Consider the following 12,620-nt stretch of genomic DNA (forward strand, 5'->3'; position numbering starts at 1 on the left):
AGCTAATAGCAGCCTCCAGGTATCATTCCATTAAAATTCCTAATGTTAACTAACCACTGATTCACTCTTTCAGTGGAGTCAATGCCCATGAAGATGAATTAGGAGGAGGTACATTAGGTAGAATGTGTGCCGCTGGGACAGACAGGGAAAAATGATTGAGTACCTGAATAAATTCATGTAAACCGTTCTGAACTCCCCTGGGAGAACGGTATAGAAAAATTGAAATAAAAAAAAAAAAATAAAAAAAAATTAAACTGGGACTGAGGTGAAACACACAGCATCTACACCAGGGGTGTCCAACCTTTTGGCTTCCCTGGGCCGCATTGGCCGAAAAAAATGTTTCTGGGGCTGCACAAATGCGCAAATGCTGCAGCAAGACAGAGGAGGGAGCCGGCAAGACGGTAAACACCCAGGGGCAGCAGAGGAAAACACTGCATCGCCCTCAACCGGGGCCACACAAAATACTTCATGGGGCCGTATGCGGCCCTCGGGCCACAGGTTGGACACCCCTGATCTACACTAACCTGCCCGATTGTGACCGATCCGTGTCTGATCCAAGCAGGGCCGATCAATTCAGGAACCAAGAACATTCAAATGGGGATGATCAGAGACATGCCCCCCATACGCTAACCTGACGCATGTGCAGACCATCTACTTTGCTTGTAGATGGTCTGCGCATGTGTTTGCCGTTTGTTTTTTTGTTTTTTTGTTTGTTTACTTTTTTTACTGGCCCCCGACTCTCCTGCTCTTTGCCGCCCTTCCCCGCAATGTGAGCCCGTGGTTTTAACCCGCAGGTTTAAAGTGGGCGTGCTGCAGGAAAGGGCGGCAGAGAGCAAGAGAGTCGGGGCAGGCAGAGAGCAGGTCGTAGCAGAGAGCAGGAAAGCTGGGGAGCCAGAGAGAGTCAGGGCAGACAGAGAGCAGGAGAGTTGGGGCAGGCAGAGAGCAGGTCAGCCATGGAGAGTTGGGGGAGGCAGTTCTCCAAGTTGAGCCTCACCAAAGTCAGACAGAAAAAAAAAATATCTTCTCTCCTTCTCATTACCTGCCCAGAATATCATATCAAAGCAGCATCTCTGCCATAGGGTGCCAGGAATTAGCCACTGCCAACAAATTAGGACTATGAGATCGATATAACCCATCCAGATCTCACCATTGTTTTTCAATTCACCAAGTAGATAAGGAAACAATCATACCTGCAATGCATTTGGCAAGTCTATTCACTTATTAGAATATAAGGATATATTTTTTCTGGATCCTTTCAACAATGTTCTCTGCTGTAAAAAAAAAAAAAAAAAAGTTAAAAGTTAAAAGGTTGATTCACTAAAGTACCAGAGCTGCCAAATTGCCCTGTTCTAGGAGGGAAATTCCAGGCTAGTACTGGATTTCTGACAGCCCCATCCTGATTTATTATAAGACCTGCAACACTAATTTCAGTGAGTAGATAAGAACTACAAATATCACATTGAATAGAGATATAAGTTCAAAGCAGGACTGGTCAAAAAGCCTCACTTCTAGAGACAGGCAACTTGTGTAAATGTTAATGTGAATAACTTACACCTTATTTAGCGATCTTGCCCCACAAGAAATAATGAGACATCCTTGTTCATGTTATCTTTTGAAGGCTCATTCATAGGATGTTTAACTTGATGTCACAGAAATTATAACATAAAACAAGCAAAAAAAGTGGTTTAACATGGCAAACATATTATATTTTAAGAAAAATTGTGCAATAGTGCCACCTTAAGGAACAATTTTAAAAAGATTCCAATTATATCGAGCAATTTCGGGAAACAGAAAGCCTGCTTTACGGAAAGACTGAGGCCTTGATGCATCAGGTGCTGCATTAGAACACTGCAAGAAGTTTCAATGCGCACAATAAAGCAACTTTTATTCCATGGGTAAATATCTCCCTTCCTGTCAGTGTATGAGGAGGGATTGCTTCATGATTTGACAAAGATATTTAAAAACAAACCAACCAACCAAAACTGGACAACTTTCTCAATTTCCCCATCCCTCAAATTCTCTCCCTCCCTACACTCACCGGATCCTCCAACCACCCACCGCATATAACATAACGTTGGTGACGCAAGTAGCCCCACCCAACCTTGCCATGGGGCTCAATGCCCCAAATTTTAATAGAAGTCTCCCTCCCAAGTTCCTACTTATTTCTATAGTGCTAATAGACAGAACTTAAAATCTATTCAAGATAGATATTTTCCAAACTGGTAAATATTGCAGTTATACGTTTGAGTAAGAAACAAAAAAGAAACTGCAGACTGATATGTACAAGATGCAGGCAGTGTTTATTTTACCCAATATTAAATGCGGTAACCAATACCACCTTTTTACAAACCAAAAGACCCAACACGATCCGTGTTTTGGAAAACACGCCTTCTTGATAAGAGGTATGGAAAACTTAGCATATGCCGACAGGCTGGAAAAGCTGGGGCTGTTCTCCCTGGAAAAGCGGAGACTTAGAGGAGACATGATAGAATCTTTTAAGATCCTGAAAGGCATAGATAAGGTAGATAGGGATAGATTCTTCAGATTGTGGGGAACAACAAGTACAAGGGGGCACTCGGAGAAACTGAAAGGGGACAGGTTTAGAACCAATGCCAGGAAGTTCTTCTTCACCCAGAGAGTGGTGGACACATGGAACGCACTCCCGGAAGCTGTGATTGAACAGAACACAATACAGGGATTCAAAGTGGGTTTGGATAAATTCCTGAAGGATAAGGGGATTGAGGGGTACAGATAGAAATAGTGATAGGTTATAGGATAAGTTCAGGGACCACTGACAGATCATGGTCCTGATGTGCCGCCGCGGGTGCGGACTGCTGGGCGCGATGGACCTCTGGTCTGACCCAGCGGAGGCAACTTCTTATGTTCTTATGTTCAGGGGTCCATGGTAAATAAGGTAAATAACAAACCGCAATTTAAAATAACCGCCTGTGTGTGCAGTGGATCGACGATGCAGCACAAAGTAGTTATCCACTTTGCGCTGCATCGTCGATCCACTGCACACACAGGCGGTTGTTTTTTATCCATTTTAAATTGTGGTTTGTTGTTTACCTTATTTACCATGGACCCCTGAAGAAGGTGTGTTTTCAGAAACATGGACCGTGTTGGGTCTTTTGGTTTGTAAAAAGGTGCTATTGGTTACCGCATTTAATATTGGGCAAAATAAACATTGCCTGCATCTTATACATATCAGTCTGCAGTTTCTTTTTTGTTTCTTGCTTGCTGTTGTTATACTGCAGACACTGTTTGTATATGTTATATGTTTGAGTGCCATCTCTTAGCTTTTTTTATATGACTGATTTTTGTTTAGAAATACACACCTCTCTCATCCAAAATCAATAAGTTGATACTCAAACAACGGCATGTGGCCAGATTGGCTTCATTCGAATTTCCGGAGAAACTGATATTCTCTTACAAACTCACGAGGAATATTGGAAAGTTAGTATAAAATAATAATCGATCTGTTGGAACATACAACAGAGGGATCCACACCACATGTGGGAGATGTCAGTGGTGTGATTTATCCATGACTGGAGAACATTGGATACATCCGGATACAGAGACCAAATATTACATCTATGCTTCCACTAATTGTGATTCTATCTTTGTGATCTATTTATTCCAATGCCCTTGTAATAAAATCTACATTGGGCGAACGCGATCCATTAAGGTTCGCCTTAATGAACATAAATCCCAGGTTCGGACTGAACATGATACTGCCCCATTGGTGAAGCATTAGCAAATGATGGGCCATCAATGGTCGGACATCAAGTGGAGAATCATTGATTCTATAACAGTTGGATGGGAGGGTGTCAATATCCAGAAAGCTCTGGCTATAAAAGAACAGAAGTGGATATTCAGATTAAAATCACTAGCCCCAATAGGACTGAATGAAGAAATAGAACAGCTGTCCATTTTATAGCATTGTTCTCTTAATGAAGTACGTAGTTGTGTCTTGTTGCTAGGATCCAGATGCTTTTTCAACCTATTTAGGCGATGCATCAGCTGGGATTTTTTCTAGCTTCTCACTGGTGCTGACCGTTATGTCAGACGCTCTGTTTTTTGTGTCTGATCAGCTGGATTAAAAGACACTAATTACAAACTGCAGCCATGTTGCAAGGCTGACATTGGCTCCCCAAATGGTAAGCGTCTGATTTTGAACAATAATAGAGGCAAGTAAACTGTTGTTTTAGACCAGTGGTCTCAAACTCATTGCCCAGGGGAGGGGCCACATGCGGCCCGCCAGGTACTATTTTGAGGCCCTCGGTATGTTTATCATAATCACAAAAGTAAAATAAAACAGTTTCTTGATCATATGCCTCTTTAGCTATAAATTACAATATTATTATTAAGACTTAGGACAGATTTTTAAACTATAAAGAGTTTTACCTCATGCAAAATTGTCATTTTTTAAATAAGACATTAACTATTTTTTCTGAGGCCCTCCAAGTACCTACAAATCCAAAATGTGGCCCTGCAAAGGGTTTGAGTTGGAGACCACTATTTTAGACAATTGAAAATCTTTTGGAAATGTTTTGCTGAACAATATGCTGGAGAAAAGTTTCAGGAGCAAAGAGATGTATAAGAAGCATTTTTTTATATCTTCACAGTTTCCCCTCGACCCTGAAGAAAAGTTTCATTTGAAACATGCATGTCGGGAGAGGTGAAAGCTAAGTGGCACTCTTTTGTTTTATAAGAAAAGTGAAAAGAATAAATGAAGAAATACATGATACATACATGAAGAAATAATACATACATGAAGAAATAAAAATCACTAAAACTTGGACCGATGAAGACGGTAACAACCGATAGCATATAGTGCCCAGCTGCGTTCTGAAGGTCCATACAGGATTTGCTGTGAGAAGCAATTATATTGAGTTTACAACAGTAGCATATATATTCAGGATTAGAATGCTTAAGAACACTGAGTGCCAAACAATTCTGTAAATGGACGTCCATATTAAAACCACACCCACTCCTATCCAGTTATAGAATTTGCCCCTAGATGTGCATACTAAACACTCACTATTTCACATTTTTGATGTCTTAAGTGTTCTCTAATGTTTGTATTTACAGATTACTAAGTCCCTTGGGGGTAATGCTTTCATATAGTTTGTAAGAGAAAGAAGTAGAAATCTAAGTACTCTTCTGAACCATAACATCTCTCTTATATTTTAGATGGAAGAGGAGATTGTAGCTAAAAGTTATTTCCAGACGGCACTTATCTTCATCTCTGCCATTTACAATTCTTGTTTTATAGAAGCACAATCTTTCAGTTGACCCTCCAGGAGTTATCGCCAAACACTGCACATAGTTGTTGTAAATGAATTACATCCTTGACTGATACTTAACAAATGTTCCCGATATTTTCCCCTATTGCAGTCTCTGTCTGGAAGCAAGTTTCAGACTACAGAAAGAGAAGACCGCCTAAAAACAATAGTGTGGGAAAAAAATAGTTCATAAAAAGAACATTGGCTTAGAATTGTGCCTCAGGGACGCCATAAAAAAGTAAAATATGTGTAAAGAGCCACAGTGCTCACAGAGGGGAATGTTATACAATACAAATTGAGAACAAAATGACAAATAGAACTTTAAACAATCCCATTTGTGACTCATCTGAGCAAAGACACTGAATACTTCTATGTAAGATATACTGAGAGTGTGTGAATGGCAAAAATATTATATTGCTTATACTTTGCTGTATTTAAGTTCTTTTTACCTTTGGAAAATACTGTATATATTTTAATTTAAATGTTATTAAAGTTGAAGAGAGGTTTACCATACTACATGCTAAGACCATTTTTACCACAGCTAGAAAAATGCCTTTTTTTCTACTGTTGGCATTAAAGTCATACCCTAATTCATCCCATTAGTGAAATGGATCCTCAGATGGCTGCCATGAGTTAAATATATTTGTAAACTTAATTCTTCAGCCAAAATCTTCATATTTTCATAAATTCAGCTATTGCAATAACTATTTCAATTGATGCCCACTCTTTCCCGGTGCTATACAACATCCCCCTGCCTCTGATGCCCCCAGTGCATCCTGGGATGCACTGAGGAGGGGCCTGAGGCTCTGATTGGCCCAAGTTGTTTAAGGCCCCTCTCATGAGAGGGGCCTTATACAACCTGGGCCACTCAGAGCCTCAGGTCCCTCCCCAGATGCACCGGGAAGGAGCCTAAGGCTTTGATTGGCCCAGATTCCCCATAGGAAGGGCCTTAGGTGTCTGGGCCATTCAGAGCCTTAGGCCCCTTCCTGGTACATCCGGGGAGGAGCCTGAGGCTCTGATTGGCTCAGGTTGTATAAGGCCCCTCCCATCTCTCCCATTGCAGGGGAGGATGGGTGATGGTTTTGCTTAGCAGTGGGAGAGTGTGCATCTCTCCTACTGCAGGGGAGGGCGTGCATGGCTGGGCTGCGGCGGTGGTTTCACTTAGCAGTGGGAGAGAGTGGGCATCTCTCCTGCTGCGGGGGAGGGGGCGTGGCCAGGGGGCAGTTTCATTGGTAGGGGGGATTGTTTGTGGCAGGAGAGAATCGTCATCTCTTCAGCTGCAAAGGGGGGGGGAGGGGGTCGCCACCACTGCAGGGGGGTTGTTTGTGGCGGAAGAGATTAGGCATGTATCCCACTGCGGGGGGGGGGGGGGTTGTTGGTTGGCAGCAGGAGAGAATCGGCATCTCTCCTGCTGCAGGGGGCTGTTACCACTGCTGCAGGGGAGGGAGTGTTGTGATGCAAGAGGAGAGAATGAGCATCTCTCCCACTGCATCACAACACAGCTTTTTAGCAGTCTCTGACACTGCCATGCCAGGGTTTAAAATACTGCAGTCACTGTATCAGCACCCCTGGACCAGTCACTTATAGCTAAAAGCTGACACCGCTTTAGAAAATGGCTCGGCAATTTTTAAGAATCCACCGGAGGGCTCATTTCAAAGCCCATTTGAATGTCATTATCTGCGATTGCTAGAAACCTCACTAAAGACAAATATAACCCATTTTGATAATCTACCACTAAAATGCGTGCAGACTAAACCATTAGAAAACAGTTTAGCAATGACCTTAAAGTTTTAAGAATCTGGGCCTTATTCACATACATACACGTACCGTAATCTCATAGGTCAGTAGACTAAGGGGGAAAAAAAAGCAAAATGAATGAAAATCATGGTTTAAATTACAGTAGATGTGCTGTTAGATTCTTCACTATGGTGGTGCCACTTTTGCTTTGAAGTTGGTGCTTAGTTTCTTTGGTATAGCAACACAGAAAATGTATTAATTTTTCCTATGATATTAGTAAGTTATTAAAAGTAAAAAAGAACTGTGGAAACGATCTCAATAACCAGTTTATTGTTCAAAGCTAAAAGTCTTCACAAGTAAAAGCGATGCATATGTTTGATAGATCCAGATAATATACAGTAAAGAGTCTGTGGCATGACACGGTCCGTGTTTTGGTATTTGAGAACCTTCTTCCAGGGTCCTATAAAAGTATATAAATGTGTAAGTCTGCTAGTGAACATGTAATATGTGGAGAAGTGACTTGGTGCTCGTATCAACCATGAGATAATGATGATGGAGTGGTGTAAATGAAAGGATGTATGAGAAGTGAACATTTAATGTGGTGCTCAATTTAAAGCTCAAATTGCTAAAGAGAAGTTAAGAACTGAAGTGCGGATAGTGATATACAGTAAATATAAATATACGGTAAGTGCAAAGGAGTAAATGAAAGCCAGTGTGGATAAAGCAACACATGGGAGTGAAGCCAATTATGATTTTAAAAAAATGGTGCCAAAAGACAAGCCAGAGAGGGCAAATTAAAACATACCGTCCTGTTTGAGCCACAAAAGATAAAAATGCTAAATTGCATCCCAAATACTGTGTGCTAAAAGTAAAAAAAAATAATGAACATTAGGATATACAGCAAAACCTACAAAAAATGGCAGGAAACAGACAGGATGGACTGGAACATAGAGTGATGGAGTGCCAAGTGAGAAAGTGAAACCAAGGGTGGTAATGAACACAGAGTGTGAAACATGTGGAAAAAGAGGCTAGAAGATACCTGGAGGTGAGAGAAACAGAGAAAGAAGAACAATGGAGTAAGAAGTGCCAGGTGTGCTGATAAGAAAAGCAGAAAAAAGAAGAAACAGAGAAGGTGGAGAGGCAGTGGCCAAAGCAAAAGTCAGAAGGAAGGGGAAGGAGTGGAGAAGGGTGCGCCAGAAACCTAACATGAAAGAACTACGGGCACCTTATGAGGAACGTGAAATAGAGACCTGAAATAAGGCTCGTAGAAAGGCAAGTGAAAAAAGAAGACTTGCAGAGATTCGGAACGCAGCCAGCGTAGTGAGAATCAGGCAAAAAAAAGAAGCAGATGAAAAAAGAGAACTTATGTGAGATTGAAATGCAACCAACGCAGTGAGTAAAAGGCAGTAGTGATGATCTAAAAGGATGGCGTGGGAAAAGGCATGCGACTAAATGACATGGACGGAAAGAGGAGCAGAGCATAACGCACTACACAGGGGGTGGTGCAAAAAGCTGCAAAAAACAAAACCTGAATGAAAAGCGAAGAACAGGGAACAAGGAAGGTGTATGGACAAGCAAAAAAGTAGGAAAAGAACATTGCGTGTGAGTGCAACGCACATGAAAGAACAGAGGTGAGAGGGAAGTAGAAAGACAAATGGTGAGGAGGCCATGGCACGAAACCTAAGGTCAAAATGGGCCTGCCTAGATATGGATTGCATGATGACGCGGCATATATGTGCAGGAGCCTAAAAAACCAAAGGGATGTGTAGGAGAATATCACATAAATGAAATGCATAAATGACATATGATAGCCCACATTGTACACCACTGCTGAATATAAAATATCAAAATGATACCAATAAAATGCATAAAAAATGTAAAGGGATGTCACATAAATTGAACATCCAATATAAAAGACTAATTGATATAACAAACAAACGTTATGGGCTCCTTTTACGAAGGCGCATTAGGTCTTAACGTGCGGAATAGCGCACGCTAAAATACCACACGCGCAAGGATCTACCACCTCCTCTTGAGCAGGCGATAGTTTTTCAGCTAGCATGCGCTATAGCGTGCGTTAATCCAGTGCGTGCGTTAAAAACACTAGTGCACCTTCGTAAAAGGAGCCCTATGTATCACATAGACATGCCACATAAATGAAAGGCATAAATAGCATAATGGTAAGTTAGTAATCGTATGATTATTATCTGGGAAAACCTCTGCTCTCTTACCAATTAACCCCACCTTTCACAAAACCACGCAAGAGATTTTTAGCACCGACTGGCATGCTGAATGCTCTGCACTGCTCCTACGGTCACAGGAACTCTATGGGCTAGATTCACTAGCCAGCCGATCGTGCCCGATCCGTGGCTGATCCGTGGCAGGCCGACTGATCCACAACGGGTCAGTATTTAAATGGGGGCGATCGGAGGAACGCCCCCCTCCGACCACATGGATCGCTAGTGAGCGATCCTGAAACATACGCAGACCATCTTTGCCTATAGATGGTCTGCGCATGCTTGCAAAAGCAGCAATTCTTTTTCTTTTAACTTCACTTTTAAGCCCATGGTTTAAACCCGCTTTAAACCTGGGTTAAAACCACGGGCTTGCATTGCGGGGAAGGGCAGGAGAGTCGGGGCAGAGAGCAGGAGATCGGGGCTGAGAGCAGGAGATTGGGGCAGAGAGCAGAGAAGCAGGGCGGCAGAAGGCAGGGCAGTCGGAAAGGACCTGAGCAACTGGTCCTCAGGAGTCACTTCTTTTTGATCGGTCAGCCCAGTTGGTGTCCCTCATTTTTTTTTTTTTTTTTAGTGAATCGCTGCCTGCCTACATTTGAATTCCGTTCCCTCTCATTTGCATGCGCAGATCGGAGGATGATCGAGACAGAGGTTGGAAAATTGGGTCGCAAAGGGGTCGCTAAGGGGTCACTAAGTGGTTGAGACTTGATCGGTGGGCTTAGTGAATCTAGCCCTGGAGCGCTGCAGCACCGCAGAGCATTCAGAATGTCAGCAAATGCTAAAAACCTCTTTCATAGTTTTGTAAAAGAGGGGGGGGGGGGTAAATTTGGTTCCATGTTTTCAAGAAATATATAGTAGAGCTTGTACATAATATTCTAAATATCTTATTTTGGAAAAATCATCAACAGTTGTCTCTCATAGTATACAATATTGACCTGCATGGTTAACTTTGAGTTGTGATCATGTAAATTTATCTGATGCCGGAAGGATCTCAATAAGCATGTTCTGCACAGTGGTGTAGCAAGGATGAGAGGTGCCCAGGGTGGTAGCACCCCTTCCCCTCCCTCTTCTCTGCCCCCCACCCTCTTCTGCTCCTTCCTCATCCCCTCCTGCTGCGCGCATGCATCCTTTCCCTTCCCTGTACCTCTTTAACATTTGTGGTGCAAGCGTTAACCCCCAACCTGCTGCTCGCACCAGCATCAGCTCTTCCTCTGATGGCACTTTCTAGGCGTGGGTGCAGGAAGTGACATCAGAGAAAGAGCTGATGCTGACACGAGCAGCAGGTTGGGGTTGCTGCTCGCACCACAAACGTTAACGAGGTGCGAGGGAAGGGAAGGGGCAGGCATGCGTGCACGGTAGTGGGTCGGGAAGGAGTGTGAGGCTGGAGAGGAGGATGGGTGCAAGCACCCCAACCAAGACAGAACCTGGGGCAGACCACAACCCTGCCCCCTTACTACGCCACTGGTTCTGCAGTATTAAAACTTTGAGCTCTATCACTCAGCACCGACATGTCCCATTTTAAAATTTTAGCATATGCGATACTAACCATCTGCAAATAATAATGTATTCTTTATTCAGCAAGTAGGTAAAAATTCTTTAAGTGGGCACATATATATTCTATAATGGTATCTGGGTGCGTAGATATACCTGGGCATCCCACAAATTCCCCTCCCATGCTCTACCCATGTGTATGCATGGAATGCTGTAGCACTGACATGCACCCTTATAGAATATTGCCTAAGGTAGTAACATACATAATAGCTATTTTTATGGCATATATATATATATATATATGTGCAAAGGGTTGCCTAACTATAGGCACCTAATTATAGAATTGTTTTTGTGTATTTAATCTTAGAAAAACAGACTTAAAGCTTTTTCCCATTAATATTTATTCATTTCATTAGTTTATATTCCACCTAAAAACTAGGATTACAGTAAAAACATACATAAAAATTACAAGTCCTATATAATAAAACCCTAGCCGCGCATGCGCACTTACCTGCGTGCTTCCGTGATCTCTGATCTGTGATCAGTAGGTCCGTGGCCAGCAGGAGTGCGGATGTGGCGGCCAGGCAACTTGGAGACACACAGCACAGCCGGCGACAACCCCCTCCCGCCCTCACTCACCGCCAAAACCACCACCGCCAAAACCTCCTCCTTCTGGCCGGCTCACCCACTTTAAATTAAGAGAAAAGCGCTGCACCGCGCTAACGCTGGCCTCGCCATCTTCTGTCCACTGTGGCCCGCCCTCTCTGACTACTTCCTGTTTCCGCTATGGTTGGCAGCAGTGGATAGAAGATGCCGAAGCCAGTCTGATGTGTAGCGGCACTGCGTCGGGTTTCTTCTTACACTCGCCGAGTGCATGGGTGGCGTCTGGGACCTCCCACTGCTGCCGTTGGCCTTCATAGTGCCGAGGTTTTGAGGAAGGCAGCTGGACTTCTGGCATACGGCCCGGCGAGAGCAGGACGGCATAGCAGGGTAAGGAGGGGGGCTGCCGGATTCCCTCCTGTGTTTCGCGTTGAGGTGTTGTAAGGGAGTAGGACTGAGGTTTTCTTAAGTGGATGGGGAGGGGCTGGCCACGTGCATGGCAGCATGCTGCTGCACAGGGAAGTGTGTGTGGGGGGGAAAAAATGCTGCTTCTGCACAGGGAAAGGTGGGAAATGCTGCTGCACAGGGAAGTGTGTGTGTGTGTGGGGGGGGAAATGCTGCTTCTGCACAAGGAAGGCCGGGAAATGCTGCCGCTGCACAGGGAAGTGGTGTGGGGGGAGGAAATGCTGCTGCTGTGGGTGCTGCACAGGGAAGGGGGGGAGGGGTCGAAATGCTGCTGTACAGGAAGTAGGGTGGGAGGAAATGCTGCTGCACAGGGACATGGAGGGGGAGGGGATGCTGCTATGGCTGCTGCACAGGGAAGTGGGGGGAAAGAAAAACAGACAGCTAGCACCCATTAATGTAACGGGCTAAAATACTAGTCACATATAAAAAAAACACAACAAAACAAATAAAGCAGTATGCTGGAAAGTCTCACATCACATTTTTTAGGCTAATATTCACATTAGTCTCACATCACTGTACTTCAGGTCAGTGATGTGAGACTAATGTGACTATCAGCCCGACAAATGTAATAGGTTATCCTAACAAACAATTAGTTTTCAACTAATGAATAACCTTAATGGATAGGTGAGGCATTAACTGGCAATCAGTAAGATGCAGTAGCTAATACATGTGTTTTTACTGAAATTGCTCCAATTTTTTACTCTAACTAGTGGGTCAGATATTGATTTGTTAATAGGGATGTGTTTGATTTAAAAAAAAATTCTGTTCCATTTGTGTGTCATTTGGGGATTTCCCCTTGAGTTCG

The sequence above is a fragment of the Geotrypetes seraphini genome, chromosome 5, assembly GCF_902459505.1.
Source record: "Geotrypetes seraphini chromosome 5, aGeoSer1.1, whole genome shotgun sequence".
Classification (NCBI taxonomy): Eukaryota; Metazoa; Chordata; class Amphibia; order Gymnophiona; family Dermophiidae; genus Geotrypetes; species Geotrypetes seraphini.